Source organism: Aedes aegypti, unplaced genomic scaffold, assembly GCF_002204515.2.
Source record: "Aedes aegypti strain LVP_AGWG unplaced genomic scaffold, AaegL5.0 Primary Assembly AGWG_AaegL5_hic_scaff_1333_PBJ_arrow, whole genome shotgun sequence".
Lineage (NCBI taxonomy): Eukaryota > Metazoa > Arthropoda > Insecta > Diptera > Culicidae > Aedes > Aedes aegypti.
Window position 1 is genome coordinate 23,756 of NW_018734765.1, and position 5,907 is coordinate 29,662.

General features: G+C 37.9%; 1 long non-coding RNA gene across 1 annotated transcript; it reads left to right on the forward strand.

The window, feature by feature from the left end:
* The first annotated feature begins 209 nt into the window (after positions 1–209).
* LOC110680413 lies at positions 210–1,119 on the forward strand. The gene is made up of 2 exons (XR_002502867.1): positions 210–527; positions 807–1,119. It is a non-coding gene; the product is annotated as an uncharacterized LOC110680413 (long non-coding RNA).
* The last annotated feature ends 4,788 nt before the right edge of the window (positions 1,120–5,907 follow it).

A 5,907-nucleotide genomic window follows, 5' to 3' on the forward strand; every position in this document is an offset into this window, starting at 1 on the left:
GATGATAATGCTGAACGGCCTAGCTACGCCCGTGTCCTTCCGATACGGTTTGATTTGCCCAATTGGATCCGTGGCTCTAATCTTGAATCCGTTTGGCTTTACGGGTCGTCGTCGTTGTCTTTGTTGGTGCGACTCTGAACGGGTGATGATTGGCCTTCCCGTGTGTTGTTAGCAAGACCTAATTTTTATTTCAGCTTCGATAGCTCCCTTTCCAATCGACCGTGAAGAGTCTCCGATGCCACAGTTAACATCCATCCCCCGGGAAATTCTGACGAGGCGCTAAATTGGCGTTGAGAAAGTGACAAAGCCTTTGAGGTGGCATAGCAGATTAGCACTTCTGATTAGAACCAGCTGATAGCGATTCTTTGGAAGAGAAGCGTGCCGAATGATCCAAGCAGGAAGTGAACGAAACATTTAGTGTGGAAATTGTGTCAGGTTATGAGTGTCTGGGAAAGTGTGTGCAAACAAGTGCCGCTGGGTAACATTCCGGTTCGTGAAGATACACGCTTGAACGAAGTTACACAAAAGTGAGTGCGACTCGCACAAATCGAGCTCTTCTGATCAATACATCAACTGTGTGATTTTAAGACATGCTGAAATCTTGCTCCTGGGTTGATTTCTTCTACTTTTTTGCAAAGAATGTGACACATAAAGAAGCTTCACAATCCTAAGCATCTCTGTGTGTTGCAATACTTGAGAAAATGAAACAGAAATCAGTTTAAAATCGATTTATCAGGATGTTTTTAAAATTACATACATGGTGTAATGATCCATAAAGTGCCTGATTTTGTGTAACTTTATTTTAGACAGTTAACTTGTGGAAAGCAGCAGAAAGACATCATTGATCGGCAGCGGAAATCGAGATTTCATTTCTTGCTCAGGACTGCTGTGCGTTTCAGTGAGTGGATGTGGTGGTGAGACGAGAACAGTGTTATGAAATTAGACAGACAGGAGACGGAAGCAATAATGCCAACACAGATTCGAAAAATGGGAAGCTTAGCTGTCGTAATCTTGCTGATTACCGTCGGATTAGCGGGAAAAGTTTTCGCATTTAGCCATGGAAAGGGAAAGGCGAGTTATCCCCTGCACAACGATATTTTGATGCTGTTGCACCCGAAGGTTAGTATGTTGTATTAGGATTGTGTGTTGGCTTAAGAAAGATGCAACTTTTGGAATTATATGAAGACTCTAACAAAGAAAAACAGAGGTAGCAATCAAATTGTTTCAATTGTAAATTTATTTTATATTTTGTACAATCAGGTATCTTATTAGACGCAGCCATCCACTCACTGCAATTTCTGAACAGTTCTTAATACCAATGTATATATGGTATAGCTAAAGCTTCAATCATTCATTATTAAATTCTAGTGGAGACAGATCAATGTAAATATATATTCAAAACCTGGAAAATTAACGTTTGATCACTGTTTTTGCCGCCCAATCGCTTTTTATCATGAGATTTTTAAGGTTTAGCGTTTGTTTTAAATTTCAAAAGCAGCTTTCTTCCGATAGGTCATTGACATAGATTGTTTCCATTTGGAAGAAAAACTGCCTTTTTAGTTTTTGTAAATATTGCGATCCTGAATATAACTTAAAGGTAATTGTAGAAGATCCTATCGCGACTCGACCACTGGGTCGAAACAAACAATATGCTATCAAGGACTCGGTTTGGTTTTCTTAAGAGCGAGGGAACAAATGAACTTGTTTTTTCTGTAAGGACCAGGGCTTTAGGACATTTCGTTGAAAGACATTTGGTCGAATGACATTTTTCGTACGTACATTTAGTCGTAGGGACATTTGGTCGAATAGCTTTAGAACACTTCGTAAAATGATATTTGTTCTTCTTCTTCTTCTTGGCATTAGCGTTATCCAAGGTCGGATTTTCAAATGTGGGGGCCCGGGTGCCACTATCTTGTGGAGGCCCTTTTCCCAGAAAAAAATATAATTCAGCATAAATTAGATATTTGTAATGTTTTTATAAGGTTTGTATTACCAGAATCAAACTATTTTATAACGTTAAATAATACTTCAAATCTCCTATGAACGTAAACCAGTTTGAAATTCAAATTAATGTGGGTTATGCATTTTTTATATTTGATACATCCTAGATTTTATATGTTTACAGGTTAAATTCAATATTTTAGTCAATGTAAATCAATGTCGATGTGAACAACATAATTCGTTTGACGATTCTCTTTTAAGTACTTTAATTCAAATTAGGGCTTATTCTATCCATGTTCAATATTCAAGTGGTTGAACAAACAGATTTAGCAGGTCTTTTTTCTAGATACTGTAGGTCTTTATTTTAATAAAAGTCTCTAAATAGTCTCAATTTTTATTGGAAGATCTCTAAGATATCAATTTTATTTGAAATTATCTCTAGAGTCTCCTTTACCCTTATTAAGAGTTGCAGTGAATCCTGATGCAAAATTCTACGTGCTCCTGAGAAAAATGAAAGACTTTAATGCAGCTTTTCAGCAGGTTCTTCAAGAGTTTTATCTCATATATCTTATGGAAAAATTTCAAGAAATCTTCTAGTGTTTTTCCAGCGATTACATCAGAAATACTTTCAGGGATTCATACTCATACTCAACAATCCTTTTAGTACTTTTTCTAGCGCTTCCTTGAGCAATACTCCCAGAAATTCTTCCAGTGATTTTGCAAAGGATGCATAGAACTTTCTCCAAGAAAACCTTGAGCACTCCAACGATTGATCTTCAGTTATTTCCTTATCCTTACCCCGAGTTTCTTTTCAAGGAGTATACTAGGATTCCTCTATGTGTTTCAACCGAAAGGAAAGCGATGGTAGAATCACCCGATATAATCATGGACTTCAGGATCTTTCGTAAAGGAAATTTCCTTGACTTCCCTGGGCATAGAGTATCATCGTACTTGCCACACGATTACAAATGCGAAAAGGGCAACTCTGGCAAAGAAAGCTCTCAGTTAATAACTGTGGTAATGTTTTGTCCGTTGGACGTTTTTTCCTGATGACGTTTTGTCCTTTTGACGTTTTGTTCTTTAGACGTTTTGTCAGTTGGACGTTTTATCTTTTTGACGTTTTTTTCTTTGGAAGTTTTGACCTTCAGACATTTTGACTAATCCTTTGGAGGTTTTGTTCTATGGACGTTTTTTTTCATTGGACGATTTGTACTTTGGACTTTTGTTCTTTGGTCATTTTGTCCTTTGGACGTTTTGTCATTTACACGTTTTATCCTCTGGACGTTTTGTCTCTCAACGTTTTGTCCTTTGGACGTTATGTCCTTTGGACGTTTTGTTTTTTTGGACATTTTGCCCTATGGACGTGTTTTCTTTTGGACGTTTTGTTCTTTGGTCATCTGTGCTCCGTACATTGTAGGGTAAATTATGTATTTTGGACAGGCTAAGGATATGTCTGGAAACGGCGATCGATTAACTGCATTAAATACATATATTTCATTACGCAATGTTACTTATATGCTTAATGTCCCATTTTACTTTGAGTTTCCGGGAAGAAAAAGCTTACAAACTGTAGTATTAGCTTCCAAAATAGCGTTTTTTGGCAGCCTGTCTGTCATACATATCGGACACCTAATTTACATTTTGGATACCCTCATGTGAATATAATTTGGACAGAGGCGTTATCTCAATATTCATACAGTGATACCACCATAAGTCGATGTTTCATGACTCGATATCGACTCATGGAACCGTATTAAAAACAAAATTTTATGGTTACTATGATGGTCCCTAGAAGCAGCTTTCCAAAGGACTGCTGTTCCATTGCTCGATATTTCCATGAGTCGATGGTCCCTTCAATATCGACTCATGGAGGTTTCACTGTATAATGGTTTCTTGAAAAGACGATCGTATCATAATACTGTAAGAGTTAACATGTGCTTTATGCATTTTTTCGCTTATTGGATGTGTATATTAGTTCAATCAATAATTTAATTTAATGCAAGCAAATATCATCAGATCCTCGAAAAACGCCTGCAAGTATGCATGCATGCAACATTCTAGTGTGTTTCATCAGATGGCCAAATTATATCAACTGAACAAAAACCATAACCTATTTTGGACAACACCCGATTTTTACATTATATACTCATGTTAAGGTTTTAGATGAACTTAGCTTAAATTTTAGACATATTTAATCATGTTTCCACTTTCAAACTTTTTATGAATGTTAATTCTGAGCGCTATTATTGCATTTAATGTATGTTCTTAAAATGCACATCCTTTTGCATTCGTAGGTTTCACAGATGTTCTGTAGATACAATTTACAATTTTTATATTTTTGAAGCCAATTTGTAATTGTTGTGAAAATGGTCATCATTAATAAGTAGTATAGTGTATCAAAAATGCAATATATGATTTCCCGTACATGTATTCCTCACCATCTCATTGGAAATAAGCATAGAACGACTAGCCTGCCCAAATTATATACATGTCCAAATTATATACGTTACCCTATCCATTGAACATTTGTTTTTTGGATGTTTTGCCCTTTGAACGTTTTGTTCTTTAGTCGTTTCGTTCTTTAGTCGTTTCATCCTTTGAACGTTTCATCCTTTGATCGTTTGCTCCATTTTGCCAAAGACACTAAAGAGCTAGGTTTTCATTTGACAATTTACGAACTCTTTTCTTATTTTTTTCACATCAAATTGAAGTGTGCATATCTGGTAGAGTTGCAGGATCCTACGGGATCCATAACAGTTTGTTTGATTGAAAATGACGATTTCCCATAAATGAATATATGTTTAGTTTTATGTATTTTTATTATATTTAATATAATTTTTAGATTTTTTTTTTAATTTTGCTATGATTTTTAATGTTAAATGCCCATTTTACCCCTCTACCGGCATCTTCATATTTGACCGCAATTAAAATATTCAAACCTCGATAATTTTTTTGTTTCTCGATATTTTTGTACCATTTTCATTGGTCATTGGTGATCTGGTTTTAAAGATATTCCGACATTTATTTGGGGGCCCACAATTTCCATATAAAATGTCTCTGGCGGCCATTTTGTTTCACGCCAATTTATGAAATAAAACACATTACACAAGCTAGGTGATAAGGTGCTTCTCTGAAAAAATCATACAAATCGGCTTAGCATCTAGGAGATATCTAAATATTACGAATGATGTTTGTGAATTTTAAGATTTTTATTTGACCAGCTTGGTACCAGACACTTACTTACTTATTTATTTGGCTTTACATCAATTATCTTGATAAAGCCTCGCCAACAATATTTCGCCAAATCCCTCGGTTCATGGCCGCTTCTCTCCATCCTCGATTGTGACCCACGCTCTCCAGGTCTTGGTGTACCTGGTCAATCCACCTAGCTCGCTGCGCCCCACGTCTTCTTGTTCCGACCGGATTCGTGGCGAACACCATCTTTACAGGGTTGTTATCCGGCATTCTTGCAACATGCCCTGCCCAGCGTATCCTTCCAGCTTTAGCTACCTTCACGATACTGGTTCGCCGTAGAGTTGAGCGAGCTCGTGGTTCATCCTTCGCCGCCACACGCCGTTTTCCTGCACGCCGCCGAAGATCGTCCTTAGCACTCGGCGTTCGAAAACCCCAAGAAGCTTGCAAGTCCTCCTCGAGCATAGTCCACGCCTCATGCCCATAGAGGACTACCGGTCTTATGAGCGTTTTGTACATCGTGCATTTGGTGCGGGGGTGAATCTTTCTTGACCGCAGTTTCTTCTGGAGCCCATAGTAGGCACGACTTCCGCTGATGATGCGCCTTCGTATTTCCCGACTAACATTGTTGTCAGCCGTCAACAAGGATCCGAGGTAGACGAACTCGTCCACCACCTCGAAGGTATCCCCGTCTATCGTAACACTGCTTCCGATTCTGGCCCTGTCGCGCTCAGTTCCGCCAACCAGCATGCACTTTGTTTTCGACGCATTCAC